The sequence below is a fragment of the Herpailurus yagouaroundi genome, unplaced genomic scaffold (assembly GCF_014898765.1).
Source record: "Herpailurus yagouaroundi ecotype Mexico unplaced genomic scaffold, PumYag 185, whole genome shotgun sequence".
Taxonomy (NCBI): domain Eukaryota; kingdom Metazoa; phylum Chordata; class Mammalia; order Carnivora; family Felidae; genus Herpailurus; species Herpailurus yagouaroundi.
The window spans coordinates 10,223,302-10,241,256 of NW_024412416.1; the positions used below are offsets into that span (position 1 = coordinate 10,223,302).

The window sequence follows — 17,955 nt, forward strand, 5'->3', positions numbered from 1 at the left end:
GAGAGAGAGAGAGAGAGAGAGAGAGAGAGAGAGAGAGAGAGAGAGAGGCAATACTAGTGTGAGAAAAGGAATTGAAACCCAGCAGGACATAAGAGAAAGGTAGTAAGTTGGCCTCCATTTTGATGTGTGGGCAATAAGCCTGACCACGTGGGGGCATAGGATAGAGCAGTGGGGTTTGGAATCAGACAGAAGTTGGTTTGAACTCAAGTTTCCTTACTTTCTGTGTAAACTTGAGCAAGTTATTTAATTTCTCTGAGCCTTGACTTTCTCAGCTGTAAGATGATGATGATGATGATGGTGATGATGTTGATGATGTTGATGATGGTGATGGTGTTGATGGTGGTGATGATTTTGATGATGATGATGGTGATGGTGGTGATGGTGGTGATGGTGTTGATGTTGATGGTGGTGAAGAAGTTGGTGATGGTGGTCATGATGGTGGTGATGATGGTGGTGGTGGTGGTGATGATAATGATGGTGACAGTGATGGTAATAACATCGAAGTGCTCTGCAGTTCCTTTCATGCTCCTGGACTTGGAATGATGTTGGTTAAAGTGCTGATTATGTGATCACCATACCTTTAAGTTTCTGAAGGACTTAAGGATTCTGTGTGAAGAGAGAATTGAGAATCTGTCATTTACTGTTGCCAGTGCTATTGAGAAAATGATTTGCATGGCGTTCATGATGTTAAAAATAAGACAAGTGGATAATAATCAGCCTTATGGGCTGGAGATTTCCAAGTGCCTCAGAAGGAAACCAACCTTCTATTCTCTGCAGTAAACCAATCCCACTAGCTCAGCTTGGCAATATCCCAGAGTTTGTTGGAATTCTATGATGCAAATTTCTGAGTCCCTTGGATTGTGTAGATGCAGAAACTTTCCTATCATATGCCTCTGGGCATTGCTCTCACAAAATCTACCCCGTGGTGTCTTCTGCTGGAAAAATCTGCTGTTATCTCTGCTCCAGGCCCATAATAGACTTGTACTAGATATTTATTTGATACATGAGTGAGTAAATACTGTTGTGGCTGTTCTATTAGTTGAATTTCTTCCTGGTGATTCTTCACTGGCCTAGGCAAGAAATGAGAGCATATGTGACAGTAATGAGCTAAGTTTTCGGCACCTAGTAGCTACTCAGCAGCTAATGGTGTCTCCTTCCCCAACCTCTGTGCCTTTGCTGCTATTCTGGCCTCTTCTAGATCAAAGATCATACACTCAACTTTCCCTTGGAACTGTCGGATACATCAGCAGCAAAGGTCAAAGCTCCTCTGCTGTCCTGACTGTTGATTACCACTCACCCAACAGTGTCCCCTGCTCCAGGAGGGAAGATCCACATCATGATTCCCTCCGCACAGAAAGAAGTCCTATCAGATCTTCCTGTTTTCTGTAAAAATTCCTGCTCATTGATTTCCTGTTCCCTTCAGTCTTTAGAGCTTGCTTCTGTCTTGGGTGGCAGGGGAGAGAGTAGCTTTAACTTTTTTTCTCCCAAAAGGCAGCTAAAAATTCTTCCCTAGCTGGTGACTGCAGAACCCTTCAGAAATAGAATTGAGCTGCACTACTTTTAGGATTTCGATCATGTAGGCCACAGCCTTTCTCCCTGTTCCATTTTATAGATGGGACACCTGAGGCCCAGCGAAAAGAAATCACAGAGAAAAGTACCCTTGGAGATGTGGAGGACCAACCTCCTTTCCTTCTCATCCAGCGCTGCATAGATGCAACAGAAGGTCATTTTGCCAGACCTGCAGAGCCTTTTTGAACCACAGACGTCAGAGTCTGGAAGGTGGCTGCTTAAGCTGGGGGCGCGGTGCCATTATCTGCTTCCATGCCAGCCCCAGATGACACATCTATTTTCAGGAGCTCCGGGCTCCTAAAACTCACCTAAGCAGGCAATAGGTGTCAGTTTTCAAGACAGAAACATGCAAATGAATACCTGTCTGTGGATAAATGGGCCATCATTACTCTCAAGTGCACAGGCTTTGTTGCAATGAATATTTGATGGGCATTTTCCTTTTAGGTCCGGAGCAATTCCAAGCCAGTGGAAGGATTCACTTGAACTACCTGGTCCTAGCGTTGCAGAGCTGAAGGGACCTCAGAATGCAGGAATCTCAACTCCTTGGGATGCACTCATTGCTCGTTGTAGGGGTAGGAGAGGAAGTCTTCCTCCTAGGAAAGGGGGAGCTGAGTCTGGAGAAGGAAATGACGTATCTAAGGTCCTGTAGTAAGTCACCAATGGCAAGAGGATCAGAGGCCAATCAGGCTTGTAGCAACAAAAGTTAACTTGAGGATAGGGACTGAGAGGGACTGGAAAAATGGGGCCTGGGTTCCCTTCATTGTTATGCTTAGAAATCCTCTGAATCAGCATGACTAGTTTTCCTGGCCAGGAAAGAGCCTGGTTAGACCCCTCAGTGCTTTCCTCTGAGAAGTCCTTGGGGATTTCTCCTGCCAGGCTCCAAAGCCCAGGCCTTGCTCTCGCCTTGCCTGTGGCCCCTGCTCTCTTGCCATATGCAGAATGTGACCATGGCCTCTGATCCGATCTGGGGTACAGCAGATGGCACAGAGAGAGGAATGGAGCTCAGCTGGCATGTGGGTGGCTCTGAGAGAGAGGAAACAGCCTTGTGGGGTGGCCTGCTCCAGGCAGAGAGTGCTGGGCCCCGGGACTGGGCTGGAGAGCTCACGGCAAAGACTGGAGCTCCTGACCTTGGCCCAGGAGGGCTCCAGGGACTCAGTTCCACTCCTACCGTCACGATGAATAATGAACATCTCCCACCCATGCTTGCTTAAATGCCCATGGGTTAAATACAGTCACTTGCATTTTTTTTTGAAGCAAAACGTAACAATTAATCATTAAGGAAAGGAAAGCCATAGGAGAGGAATGTTAAAGATGAAAGATGAGCTCCGGTGGAATTGTCAGAAGCAATATGGAAGCAGGGGGTGAGGCTGAGCCAAGTCTTCTTGCTGCCCACAACGGAGGACTTATTTTTCCTTCCTTGGGTTGTGCTGGCCAGTCTCTGGCACAGAAGCTGTGATGGGCTCCAGCCCTCACATCACTAGATTGGTGGCCTCCTGTTTCCACAGAGGCTCAGGGTGTGGGACCTGGGGGCACCACGCAGCATGGTTTCAGCCCATCTCCTGGAGACAAGGACAGCCTCTTCTGGTCGACTTGATCTTCTCATCGGTTCCTCAATTCTTGAGCTCCTTTGAGACTATAGAAGGCAAAGAACCCCAGAGCCAGTGTGCCTGGGTCCCCAGCCTGGCTCTGCTTCTTATGAATGTGGGAACTTGGGCAGGTCATTTAACAGCTCTGTGCCTCAGTCTCCAAATCAGTAAAATGGGAGTGATGATAGTGTTTCCTGCTCTGTAGAGTTATGGGGAAGAAGACATGAGTTGACTTGCACCAGGAGCTCAGAATAGCGCCTTCCTCCTAGGGGAACATTCACTGGGGGCAGATAGTATAAATGCCACATCCTGAATCCAAGGACTGGCTGAAGTCCCTTTATGGCAGCTGCCATTCCAGTCTGAGTCTGTCATCCCACATTCGAGGGAGCATGCTCAGGGTTCTGTCCCCTCTGCTCTCACCTTGGAGAGACAAGGGAGTGCTTAGGGCTTGCTCATAAATCTGTTGTATTCTCATTTTATAGATAAAGAAATGCAAACAACAGAGAAGTGTAGCAAACAATTTCATATGAGGTGCCGGGAACACGTATGCATTAGATGCTCTTTCTCTGGGAGCTTCCTCGAGCAGTCCGATCATGTAACACTAATGATTATTATCACGCAGCCTTGATCTCATTGGATTTTCACGATCTCTATGAAGTGGGGGCTTATTGTCTCCATTTCATGGTGCAGGTTCAGACACCTGTTCAAACTGAGGTTCAGACAAGTTAAATAATTTGGCCAAAGTGTAGCATCTGCTAAAGGGCAGAGTGGATTCTAATGCAAAGCTGCTTCCTGCTCTAGAATAATGTTCTCTGCACTGTGCTGTGGTCCAGGAAGGCTTGTTAGGTGTGGCTCTGGGCCTCTACCCACCACCTTGACTTAGCCTCCCCTGCTTTTCCTGCTACAACCCCCCCCCCCCCCATCTTCTAAAGGGGATTTGCAAACATCCGGCTAGTGCCACGTGGGCTTAAACCAGGCATTGGATCCAATCGGCTTCCCTGCCTCTGGAGCTGGTTTCCTATACTGATGTCCATCTGCCCTACCTGTAGGCTTGTTCTCAGGGTCAGTACTCACCTGTGGCTGGAGATGTTTAACTTCTAAAAGGGTCAGACTTCAAGGGTCCTTGAGGGATAATGGTCCCTAACTCAGTGCTCCGTAGCTCATAACTGAGTTTCTTCCATAACTTTAAGACCAACTTCCCGTTTTCCCCAAAGATGCTTTGAGAGAACTCTGCTTATGTTCCTCTGCATAATCTGACTTCATTTATTCTGGACCGTAGGGTTGGGTTTGGACCCACACCCAAACCACGGTCTTCCGCAGATCTCTATTCAGCCACTGCTATGTTCCAGGATTTGTCTCTTACACTTTTCTCTTATTGGAAGAGTTCGTGTCTTTTCTCTCTAGAATCTTTCCCCTCTGGAAGCAGGGGTCTTTGATTTTTGCCTGAGGTGCACCGGGTGCCTATGCAAATAAACCCCAGGGCCTTGCCACTCAAAGTATGGGCCCTGAACCGTTAGCATCAGCATCTCTTGGAGCTTGTTAGAAATGTAGAATTTCAGGCCCCACCCCAGACCTGCTGAATGAGAGCCTGCATTTTGACAAGATCCCCAGGTGATTTTTCTGCACGGGTCAAAACATCTCCATACCGTTTCTTCCCCCTACTTCAGAGCTCACGTGGTCACATACACTTGGCCCCCTGCTTCTGGCTCCTCAGGGAAGCAGGGCCATGACTTGGCTGGGGCCGAGCTGCCTCTCTTGTCCTGGTCCTACAAGGGCTGCAGTGCCTGGGCTCTACCATCGGGGAGCTCATTAATTAATAACTAGAGCACAACGTAAGAAGGTGATATCACAGAGATATATCCTGAGTGAATGCTTGTAGTATCACAAACTCTAAGAAGTTGCTGTTACTGTCTGAGGAAAGAAGACTGGGGGCCAGGAAAAGCTATTGGATTGGGTGATGGGGTATTGCTTCATTGGGCCCTGAAGGATGGGTAGGAGTTTTCCAGGTGGGTGGTGGGGAGGAGAAGGGGATTCCTGATAGCAAACATAGCTTGGAGAGTAGCATATAGATCTGCAAATGTTCGGCTGATTTGGGCAATAGGTAGGTGTGGCCGGGGTGTGGGGTGTGAGGTGGTTTTGGTCAGGGGTGAAAGTCGAGGAGAGGGGGATGGGGAAGAGAAATTTGTTGCAAAGTGGTGCGAACACTTAGTGGAATCTCTTGGGGGGGGGGTGGCTAAAGGTTATCATCAGGTGTGCCAAGGAGAAAAAAGCTCAGGAACCACTGAGATGCATAGAGGAGCTGATTGTCTTGGCTCCTTGAAATGGTCCTGTAAATAAGGAGATAACTGCTTGCTGTTCTGTGCTGCAGCCACAAGGCCTGGCTGTGTGTGAATTGAGCGGATCAGAAGTCCGATATGGCCTCCATCATACACATCCATCCAATTAGAGAAACGACAGCTTTGGAAATTGATGTCTGTGAGATGCTTTCAGGTGCAGAAAGACCTAAGAGACCACAGATAACATTTAAGAAGTACAAAAAAGTCCGTAGACCGTAGTTGCCCAGAACAAATGGAGCAGAAAGTTCTGTGTCCTGTATTTGACAGAGCCTGAGCCACTATTTCTTAGCCCGTTGCCTGGATTACATGATTCCAACCCATAACTGCTCCAAGAGTTACTAATTAGGGGGTTTCCCCTCCTTTCCCCTTCCGGCCACCATTTTGGATGTATTAGAACCACACAACTGGAAAACTGGGAAAAGGGAAAGCCACCTATAATCCCATCATCTAAGTGAGTATGTTGAGTTGTATACAGTTTTTGGAGCCTGTGGCAGAGACTGGCAAGCTCTTCATCAAAACAAAAACAAAAACAAAAACAAAAAAAACCCCACCAAAAAACCCGTTTCCTCCTCTTCCGGTGCATGTGGACTACATCTCCCAGCCTCCTTTGCGAGTGGGTGTGGCCATGTGACCAGTCCCTGGCGGCTGAACCTCCATGTGCTCCTCCAGGTCCTTTTCCCATCCGCTGGCTGGTCCTGCTTGGGGCTGTCTCATGTGCAGGAAATAAACCTTGTCTATATTAAAATACCGACTGACACCCTACCTTCACCAATACAGAGCCTGAAATTGTAATTAGCCTTTTTTTCAGAAGCTTATGGGAACACATTGTCAACAGTCAAGAAGAGTGTTTCTTGGCAACATGAAAATTAACAAGTTGGCCCTGGGTTGACCGTTGGGTTGCCTGTTTTTAAGGAGCTCCTTCAGTGCAGAGGAGGGTGTGGGGTTAAACATCAGCCTTCCCTCTGGTGACTATTCCAGGAGCGTATACACTCTGAAAAGTCTGAAGTTCAATATTTTCCCCTTCCTTCTCTCATTGTTTCTGACTTGTACAATACTGATGGGGCTATCTTGTAGAATCCATTAAAAGGCATTTTTTTTTAAGCTTATTTATTCACTTTGAGAGAGGGGGAGAGAGAATCCCAAGCAGGCTTTGCACTGTCAGCACAAAGCCTGATGTGGGGCTCGAACTCATGAACAGTGAAATCATGACCTGAGCTGAAGTTGGATGCTTAACTGACTGAGCCACCCAGGCTCCCCTAGAATCCATTTAAAAAAAAAAATGTTTATTTTTGAGAGAGAGGGAGGGAGGGAGGGGCAGAGAGAGAGGGAGACACAGACTCCAAAGCAGGCTCCAGCTTCTGAGCTGTCAGCACAGAGCTGACACAGGGCTTGAAACCATGAGCCATGAGATCATGACCTGAGCTGAAGTAGGACACTTAACTGACTGAGCCACCCAGGTGCCCAAAATCAATTTTTTAAAAAGAGTTTATTTTTATAGAGGAGTTTTAGGTTCACAGCAAAGTTGAGTGGAAGTGACAGGGAATTTCCATGGTCTTCTGCCTCTACCCATGCAGAGCATCCATGGTTATCAGCCTCCCCCAACCCCGCCCCTCCCCCAGTGGTGCACGTGTTATAGCTAACTGATGAGCCTGCATTCACACATCATAATCCCCTGAAACCCGTAGTTTACCTAAAGATTCATTCTTGGTGTGGTACATTTTATGTCCTGTAAAATTTAATACATGTTTATTAGTTTATTTTTATTTTTGAGAGAGAGAGCGAGCACGTGCATGCACGAGCAAGGAGGGGAAGAGAGAGAATCCCAAGCAGGCTCCAGGCTGTCAGTGCAGAACCTGACTGGGGCTCAATCCCACAAACTGCAAGTTCGCGTCCTGAGCCGAAATCAGGAGTCAGACACTTAACTGACTGAGCCACCTGGGTGCCCCTGTCGCATATAATTTTTAAGCCAAGAGGCTTGCTCTGATACTTAAAGGTTGTATAATTTGGGGTAGGTTGTTTAACTTTTCAGAGCCTCAGTGTCATCATCTGTGAAATGGTGACAATAAGATCTACTTTCTGGTGTTATGGAGAGGCATTTATCAAGGAGATGATGGTGCTTAGCAGAATACATGGTACTCAGTAGGTGCTTCCCCACTTGACAGGAGACTTCTTGAGAGCTGGGACCATGTCATCTTCTCTATCACCATAGCTCTGGTGTTTAACACTGCCTCTGGCACACAGCAGGTGCTCAAACTTACTTACCAAGCTCAGAGCACCTTAAAGAAAACTGCATATGTCGAAGGGGAATTGCTGTGACCCTGGATTGCAGAATTAAGAAAGGTATGAGAGGAAGGTGGAGAAGGTATAACACCTTGACCGTGGGGTGCAGGGGGGTTAATCTATCAGCTTCCGCAAAAGGTTTGAGAACAAGAATTTGTTCTTCCCATTTCTGGCATATGCACTTGGGATTGCTCTATATTTGGATGATGACTCTCTCGTTTGAGGGTTAATCCTCTTTGTCCGAGTCATCCAGCTGGGGGATTAACTGCTTTAAACTCCAAGCCTCACTGGCCCAGACAATGGGAGCTTTATGTTGCCAAGAGCTAGGGCTTCGAGGGGTCAATTTCTGTTGACCCAGCACACAAGGGTCCTTTGTGGTTATTTGATCCCAGCTCCTTAATGCTATGGAGGGAGAGACTGAGGCCCTGACAGGGGAAGTAACTTATTATTTCCTGTAGTAAATGTGTGATCACAACCCCAATTTCCAGCTTGGAGATCTCGCCTCAGTTCTGTGCTTGTCTCCAGTGAAGGGTTCAGGAAAAGGAGCTTAGCTGAAAGAGTCAAACTGTGGATCAGTGGGAGAGCTCTGTCTGGTGCTGATGTAAATTCCATATTGTTCTGGGGAAGTCTCCAGTCTGTCTGTGGAAAGTCCAGCCTGCTTCCTTATTGATAGGTGGACTATTTAGAAACACCTCCGTGGGGCTGGGTTCCCCAACCATTGTCTGGCTTTGGGTGCTCTCCCCAAGATTCCCATTCTGAAAGATATCTGCCTGGTCCACACCCAAGGGTACCGTCACTATAAGTTGCATATCGGGTGGGAGGGTGGTTCTCAGAGGAAAACTGAGGACTATCACTAAAGGGGACATGGCTGCTGGACAGGCAGACCCCACAGTTGGCCACCACACACCCTGGGCTGGCTTCTCTTGCTGAAATAAGGAATCCTAAGTATTAGCTTTGTTGGCGAGTGTCAAAGACTTTGGCTGTATTTCCGTCTTTCCTTCCTTTTCAAATGGTTTCCAGTTTCCATAACCATGTCCTTGCTTGCCCCAACCTTGCATTATAAGAATTAAAATAAGCAAAACTCAAAGATGGATTCCCTCTCCCCCTTAAATCCCACTTACATTGATTTCTCCAGCAAACATTTACTGACTGCCCACTGAGCTAGGCACTGGGGTTAGTGATGGGCAAGCCAGACATGAGCCTTGCCCTCTGAGCTTCTAGCTCATCTATTACTTGAAGACCCATAAGGACCATTGCTGCCCATTGGGGGTACTGAGTTTGCTTAAAGAAAGTGCATTGTTGAGTCACTCTGATGACGAGTTGTTCTGTCAAAGATTGTGACTTTGCATTCTTTTGTGCATAGAAAATCTTGGAAGATGATGAGTAAAAAACAATCTGTCTTGGGACCCAACCAAACTGCCTGCCGCTCCGAAGCTGGGAGAGAGTGGGTGGCCTGCTTTCTGCTGCTGCTGTCTGCAGGCTGTGAATGAGAGCTGGCACCCTGGGCTTCTTTGTTGTTGGGTGCTGGCGTTTGAACACCGGACAGCCTATCGCCTGGCTATTATCAGGCTATTTGTATAATCCCGGCAGCTGGTAGTTGTGTAATAATTTTCAAAGGAAAAAAGCCCCAAGATGTTTGCTTAGAGAGAGAATGAAAACAGGCAGAGAATGAGGAGGCGTGTCGCTCAATCCCGTGCAGAACGTGGGATGGCTGCACTTCACAAAGGCAGGATTGTTCCTTGGTTAGAATTCCCTGTGGGACTTCCCCTCCTCAAAGTTCAGGAAAGGGTCATGCATTCTGGCAGGGAAGCCAGTCTCATTCTCTTTGCACGCACTGACAGAACTAGAAAAAGTGCCTTGGCCCTGGGGATCTGGTCAGACCTGTGCTGATAGGGAGCTCACAAGGAGCCATTGTGGCTTAGAGCCCAAGGTCAGCACCAGAGTACAGACTTGAAAGTGCACAGAGCTACGTTTCTCTTTCTGTTTTCTGTTCCATAGCAGTTAGAGTGTAGGCTCTGGACTCAGATTACTAGGTTTGAAGCTCATCTCCTTTACTTATAAAGTGTGCTTAACTGCTCTGTACCTCACTTTCCTTATTTGTAAGACCAGGGCAATATTAATAGTGCTCTATCTCATACAGTTGTTAAGAGAATTAAATGAGATAGTACAGTGCTCAGTATGATGTTGGGTGTAGAGCAAGTATATTAGTCAGCTATTACTGCATAATGATTACTGCATAATGATAATGCTGCATAACAGACATCCCCAGATATCTCAGTGGTTCACACAACAAACATTATCTATCTCACTTATGAGCTGGCTTGTCAGCTGGGGTGGGTCTCCACACTGCAGGTCAGGTTCAATCCAGCTATCAGGATGCTACCGTTAGCTACTAGGGACATGTTCTCATGGCAAATGGTGAAAGGACATTAGATGCACATTTAAAGCCTCTGTGCACATCATGTTTGCTAACATTTCATTGGCTAAAGTATATCACATGGCCAAGCCCAACATCAATGAGCTGGGAGAGTACACTTCTCCTCTTACAGTGGAAAATACTGTATTGTTACATGGCTAAGAACGTGGATCATGATTACATGGAGGAGAAGCATCAGGAATGATGATTTGTGTACCAACGCAAGTTAGCTCTGTAACAGGATGTTGATGGGACTTTTCTATTGTCCCAGAATGGCACTCAGAGTGCAAACCTATAAAATAAAAAGTCTTGGGCATTCTGCTTTTTTAAGAAGTTTACTTATTTATTTTGAGAGAGACAGAGAGAAGGGGAGGGGCAGGGGACAGGGAGAGAGAGAATCCCAAGCAAGCTCTGTGCTATCAGCATGGAGCCTGACATGGGGCTTGATCTCATGACCTGAGCCTATATCAAGAGTTGGACACTTAAGCGGGCACTCCGCTTTTTAACTTGAGCCACAGATAACTGGGGTCCCTTGTGACTTCCCAGGAGGTATCAAAACTGGCCTCAGAGCCCTCAAGTCTAAGCCCAGGGTCTATGTAAGTATAGAGATGGAAAAGGAACGTAGACTCTTTGGAACCTTGGCCTATAGGAAGTACTTGCTTGAAAGTGAAAGGCTTTTCATTCTCCACAAAGTCAAGTGAAGGGGCTTTGAGAGACTCCCTTGTGGAGATGGGATCTTGACGGGGGGAGGGGGGACAGAGACGGGGCACCATACACCCTGGCTGAGTGTTTGTTGACCTGTGAGTCAGCCACCCTCCAACCCCTTGGGGTACTAATGGACTCAAGTGGCTGTCCAACAGAGTTCCTTTGAGGACTTGATGCACCTGCTGATTCTGGCTGGGGCAATGAACGCATAAAGCCTGATGCCTACTTGTAGTCTGGAAATTTTGGCAAATGGGTGGCTTCATGGAATAGCCCATGCTAGCAGGGAAGGATGGATGGTAGTATAGTGCCAAGGGAAAAAAGATCATTTTTCCAGTGCATTCATTAAGGGCTCAGGAAGGTGCAAAAGTCTCCATGGGAGGGGCATAAAACTCAGGGGAGGAGCAGAAGCCCTGGGGCTGTCCAAATAGTAGCTGAATCATGATGCTGAATCCTGCACCAGTGGGAAATCTACCTAACGAATGGCTGGATGTGAGGACAGCTGGTGGCTTTGAGGTGGGACTTGGCTGCCCCTCTCTGAGCGGCTCCTCAGTGCGATGGGAACCAAAGTGAGACTGAACACTTTGCCTCAAGAAATCTGCATATGGAGCAGCCATCGGCATGAGAGAGGCCAGTGCAAACCAGAGTAATGCCAGGGAAAGACATCTCCCTATCATCATCATCATCATCACCACCACCACCACCATTGTTACTGCTTTTATGCTTCACTCCCATTCTGGGTTGAATGAACAAAATTGGTTTACTTCCTTTCTCCACTTCTGGCCTCTCTTTATAGCTCCTTCAGCTCGGTTTGGAGCCTTACATATTTTATGCATGGGCTAATGAGCTCTCTCTGCACGGAGGTAGGGTCTGGGGGTGTGGGCATGCTGGCTGATCCGCTTGGGGTTCCTGGCTTTTACTCCTAATCTCCAGCTTCTGTCTGGCCGGCAGCAGATGGAATTCTCTGCAGGAGGCTCGGCCAAGTTGCTTCACTTTTGAGAATAAGGCAGGGTCCAAAATACATAAACAAAATCCTGGTAGAAAACCTATCTTTGCAAGGAGCAAAGGGTTGGGATTTCTGGGGGAACAAGCTTTTTCCAAAGATAAGAACTGTCTTTTTAAAGATAAATCTCCTAATTTGTTAATCTTTTAGCATTCAGAGAGAGATTAGTGGCTAAAGTGGATGAGGAAAGGTAAGCTGTGCTGAAGGTTCTCTGTCATTTGAGATACAAATACAAAGCTATGGTTAGCAGTTCTTTTGTTCTCGTGCTTGGGTTTGGGCTGCTGGGTGACCCGCTTGAATTTAGCAAGTGACAAATCCCACTTCGGGCTCTGGGTGTTGTAAACTAATGTCACACAAACGGGCGACTTGTTCCAAACCTTGTGTTTGCAAGGAAGTTTGAAATTACCTAAATCTGTTGGTGAAATCAGTGAGCGTTCAAGTTTGCCATGCAAATAGTTGGTTTTCTGATGCTTATTAATTTTTTTCTGATTAGAAAAGTGGTGCTTGCTATTAAATAAGATTTGGAAAATAGTAAGATGCACTATAAAGCTCTTTATTTCTGCTTCCAGTTTGCTAGCCACAGTTTGTTCTAATTTACCCTACAAGCAGCAATGTCTGAGTGCCCCCTCAATGTATCCTTGCTTGAAGTATTATCTTTAAGAGAAAAATCAAACATGGTCAATTTGTTAAATGAGAAAATATCTTCTTTTACTTTTCATTTATTTGATTGCTAACATGATTCAGCACTTTTACTTACTGATTGTGTTTCCTCTTATAAGCACTGTCTTTTCATGCTCTATGCCATTTCAAATTGAGTGTTGGTGTTTTCTGTATTTGTCATTAAAGCCCTGTGTATATTGTTAGTAAGAGTTCTGTGTATATTGAAGATATTAAATCAGTGACTTATAATTATTGTCAACATTTCTCCAGTCTATTTGCCTTGAATTTTGTATTTATGTGGTCTTCTAGCCATGTAGAAATCTAGTTTTATATACTCATATTACCAGTATTTTCAGTTAAAATCTCTTTCATTTCATGCTTAGGAAGTCCTTTTTTACCCTAAAATCAGAAAAGTACTCATCTGGATGTCTTAACTATTTTTATTATTTTTATTTTATATGTGATGTAATGTTAATCGTTTGGACTTTATTATGGCATATAGTGTGAGGTAGGGATCTGTCTCTATTTTAGTCCACTTATCTGTTAATCAGTTCTTTCATATGTACTTAATGAATACTCCTCCTTTCCCCAGTGAATTGAAAATCCACCTTATATTTTGTTCCATTTGATCTTTCTGCCTCTTTGTGCCCAAACTAATGTAATTGTTTTAGTTTTATGTTATGTTTTAATATCTAGCAGTACAAGTCCCTCTTCATTCTTTTAAAATGTTCCTTGGCTCTTCTCACCCATTTATTCTTCCAGATAAATTGCTGAATCATGTTGCCAAGTTAAAAAAAAAAATCCTGGTGGAGGAACTTGGATAGAAATTACAGTTCAATTTTATTACAAATTACATTTGTACTTATGTAGTAACCTTGCAAACCATTTGGTGAGAATTGGCATTCCATAACATGGTAAATTTCTTTATTTACTCAATGTTTGTTTTCAGTCTCCCTATAAAACTTTGCATTTAAAAATCATAATAAAATAATAGAAACTTATACTTATTGAGAACTTAATATGTGTGAGGCTTTGGGTTCTTTAAATTTAGTATCTCACTTAATCCTCCCAACTTACCCCAGATGATACAGATAGCGAATGGCAGTGCCATGGCACCTACTCAGAGCTTTTTGATTCTGAAGCTTGAGCTGTTAACTTCTACAATATATTCCTTTCTTTAAGATTCCAGCAAATCGAGCAGCACCTGGGTGTCTCAGTTTATGTGTCTGGCTCTTGATTTTGGCTCAGGTCATGATCTCATGGTTGGTTGTGGGACTGAGCCCTGAATAGGGCTCCTCGCTGATCATGGGGGCTGTCTGGGATTCTCTCTCCCTATCTCTGCCCCCCGCCCTGTGATCACACTATCTTTCTCTCTCTCTCTCTCAAAATAAATAAATAAATACTTAAAAATCATGCAATTTGAGTGGTGGGGACTAATGTCTATGAACCTACAAATTTTTGTTCTGTCACCTTAGGCAGGTTTTTTTTTTATTTTTTAAAAAATGTTTAATTTATCTTTTTTTTTTTTTTTTTTTTTTTTGAGAGAGAGAAAGAGAGTGCAAGCAGGGAAGGGGCAGAGAGAGAAGGAGACACAGAATCTGAAGCAGTTTCCAGGAACACAGAGCCTGATGCAGGGCCTGAACTCACGAACTGTGAGATCATGACCTGAGCTGAAGTTGGACACTTAACTGACTGAACCCCCCCAAAGACCTCCTTAGGCAGGTTTTCATCTAGTGCTATGGTTTTCAAACCTGACTGTACATCAGAATCAGCTGAGGAATTTATTTTTAAAAAATTCACTTCCTAACTGTCCTGAGACAGTTAGGAAAGCCCAAAACTGTAGGGATGGGGCTGGGAAATCGACTTTTTAAAATAAACTGCCCAATGACCCCAATATGCAGCCAAAGGACCCAGTGATAGAGTATATCTTCAATTATTATTTTGGTTACTACTGTTTTTATTTTCTTGCTGGAGTCACCTATGATTCTTGGGTAGAATTTTGTTTCTTTGTCTTTCATGCCTATTATATTCTCTCATCATTTGTACCTTTTTATATTTTTTCTTTTTCTTCTGAAGATGGACTCCATAGCCAGGCAAACCAGACAGGGCACTCCCTAGCAAGAACAGAAGAGGGAGGAGTTGGCGTTAGAAATAGTAGCAAATGAGATCAGAACATTCTTTCTCTTGAACTGTGGTGGGTCCTCCTCCTAAGCAGGGAATTATTTCCTTTTTTCCATTTCCTTCCCTTCCACACCCACCTTAAGAAAGCATTGCTTTGTATCAGTAATATTTTTTTAAGGTTTATTTATTTTTGGGAGAGAGAGAGAGAGAGTGTGAGCAAGCGCAAATGGGGGAGGGGCAGAAAGAGAGGGAGACACAGAATCTGAAGCAGGCTCCAGGCTCTGAGCTGTCAGCACAGAGCCCGATGTGGGGCTCAAATTCACAAACCGCAGAATCATGACCTAAGCCAAAGTCGGATGCTTCACCGACTGAGCCACCCAGGTGCCCCTGTATCAATATTTGTAGTGTGATCTTACCCATTGACTCTAGGAGTCTTACTACAAAGACTGCATTTCCATTATGTGCTAACTGGTCCCTGTTTGGTAAAACTCCCAATATGCCAAGCACTATGAACATATTACCTTATGGATATATATCTCATTAGGCCAGGGATGCTGTGGATGCAGGTCAGGTGTGCACAGAGCCTGATTTAGAGTGGGTGTTTATCATAGGCGCCCTCCCTCCGCTCCATCAACACTGCTCGCAAATGGGGTCCCCAGACATCCTCCCTGAGGATTCAGTTAGGAAAGCAGGAGTGCCTGAGGTTGGTTTCTCTGTGTGAATCATCTTTAATCACTAAGCTTTCTCCTGCTGGGTTGACTCTGCCCCAGCCTTTTGTGCTGTGAGCCATTTGGACACCAGTCCCCTGCTTGTTCTCTGCCAGCACACTTGCTGTAGAGCTGGTACTCCCCAGTTCTGGCTCCTTCTCCATCCCCTCTGCTGCTTCTAGTTGCTTGTTTCAGCTCTCTGAGCAATTTAACAAACCTGGATGTCCCAGTTAAGATATTTTGCATCTGGGGCTCATCTGCCCCAACCTTTTGCCTGTCTTCAGGCCTACATGTTCCAAGATGTCTGTTTAAAAAAAATTTTTTTTAATGTTTTATATTTATTTTTGAGACAGAGAGAGACAGAGCATGAGCAGGGGAGGGGCAGAGAGAGAGAGAGAGAGAGGGAGACACAGAATCCAAAGTAGGCTCCAGGCTTTTAGCTGTCAGCACAGAGCCCGACGTGGGGCTCTAACTCGTCAACAGCAAGATCATGACCTGAGCCGAAGTCGGAGGCTCAACCGACTGAGCCACCCAGGTGCAAATAGACCCAAGATGTCTATTTAGAGCTTGAGGAAAGTGGGTGTGGGTGGGCCATAAAACCATAGTGTCGGCATGTGCTTATCCAGGAATAACCTCAAAAGTCAAGATCCATGGGGCAAACGCTCATGGGTCCCTGTGTACATGGTGCCATTTGTGGGACAGAAATGAGGGTGGTGGGGGGATTTGAGTTTGTTGAATGTCAGGTAATTAATTGCCTACCATTTTCTGAAGAGCAGACCTCGCTTATGCTTTGCAACAAATTCCTGTGAGGTAGGAAGTGTTGTTTCCATTTTACAGGGGAGCTAAATCACACATTCCAAGTCTTATAAGGGGTGCACAATAGAGTGGTGATCCAGGCCTGTGGACTCCTTGCCTAGTGCTTTTTTTTCTCTATACTGGGCCTGTCTTCACTGAAGGTCTCCAGAGACTACTTGGGAACAGGCTGGATTTGTGGTTAAGCCATCTCCAGGGGAGACAGACCTGAGCGGTGAACATACTTGTCTGTGTTGTCTGCATGTCTGTAAGTCACCCCTTTACCTGGAAATCACGTGGGACCGCGTGGAGGACTGTGGTCCAGAGACGTGCCCTGGAGAGGTGTATAGGGAAAGTGGGGTGCACTGTGTTGCCCTGAATGTCACCCCATCACAAGACACCTGGCTTTGCCAGTTCAGAGAGGATGCTTAATCTCCCTTAGGACGCCATTTGTCCGCGTAACCTTGGCCCCTCATTATGGGAAAGGCAGCTTGGGTAGGCAACGGTTTTGGCTCGCCAGCACTGGTCTGCTATGCTTTTCTCACTACATTCATTCAATTATCAAAATGTTATTAAGATTTAAATGAAACCTCCCAGCCTCATCTCTCCATCTGTTCTCGCTATTTATTCTCTCAGGGACCTCACGAATCTGTCATTTGCGATTCTACAGCTTTGCGTATCCGCAGTGCCCGTGGTGTTTCCTCTGCAGGCGACGATGCGTGACTCTCCAAGCAGGACTCTTGGGGGGATCGGGAGGCTAGTGGCACCCTCTTCCTCAGGGAGCGAGAAACGCTGTCACGCGTGCCCAGCAGCCCTGCGCTTGTGGGAGCACGTACACCCTTCGTGTACAAAGCAGACGTTTTCAGCCCACAGAGAGATGGGAGGCTGCTGCAAAGTCATACAACAACGTTCTGCTGTCCAGAAATGCAAGAGTATTTGTTCTCGGGGCTGCTGGGCGGCTCAGTCTGTTGAGCGTCTGACTCTTGGTTTCAGCTCAGGTCATGACCTCCCATTTCGTGGGTTCAAGCCCCACATCGGGCTCCCTGCTGTCAATGCAGAACCCGCTCTGGATCCTCTGTCCCCCTCCCTGCCTCTGCCCCTTGCCTGCTCACACACTGTCTCTCAAAAGTGAAGAAACGTTTTTTTAAAAAGTATTTGTTCTCGAAAGGGGAGTGCATTAGTTGGCTTGGGCTGCCATAACAAAACACCACGACTGGGCGACTTAAACAGCAGACATTTCTTTTCTCACGTGGTTCTGGAGGCTAGAAATTTGACTTCGAGGTACCAGCAGGTTGGTTTCCTCTGAAGCTTCTCTCCGTGGCTTGAGGATGCCACCCTGATGATCCACCCACTCTCCACACGGGCGTCCTTCTGCGTGCGCACATCCCTGGTGTCTCCTTGTGTGTCCCAGTCTCTTCTTCTTCTTCTTTTTTTAATGTTTATTTTTGAGAGAGAGAGAGAGTACAAGCAGGGGAGGGGCAGAGAGAAAGTCAGATGCTCAACCGACTGAGCCACCAAGATACCCATCCCCCCTCCAATCTCTTCTTATAAGAACACCAGTCAGATGGGGTCAAGGACCACCCTAAGGGCCTCATGTTTACACCTCTTTAAAGGTCCTACTTTGGGGTGCCTGGGTGGCTCAGTCAGTTATGCGTCCAACTTCGGCTCAGGTCATGATTTCACAGTCTGTGAGTTCGAGCCCCACGTCGGGCTCTGTGCTGACTGCTCAGAGCCTGGAGCCTGTTTCAGATTCTGTGTCTCCCTCTCTCTCTGACCCTCCCCC

General features: G+C 46.0%; 1 protein-coding gene across 4 annotated transcripts in view; it reads left to right on the plus strand.

The window, feature by feature from the left end:
• SV2B (synaptic vesicle glycoprotein 2B) overlaps positions 1-17,955 on the plus strand; it is a 210,023-nt gene that overhangs the window by 29,282 nt on the left and 162,786 nt on the right. Inside the window, exon 1 of one of the 4 annotated variants that reach the window (XM_040493739.1) lies at positions 11,511-11,535. The exons of the other annotated variants lie outside the window; for them this stretch is intronic. The gene's annotated coding sequence lies outside the window, so the exon portion shown is untranslated. Of the gene's footprint in view, positions 1-11,510; positions 11,536-17,955 lie in introns of those variants that run through there. 4 annotated transcript variants of the gene reach the window in all.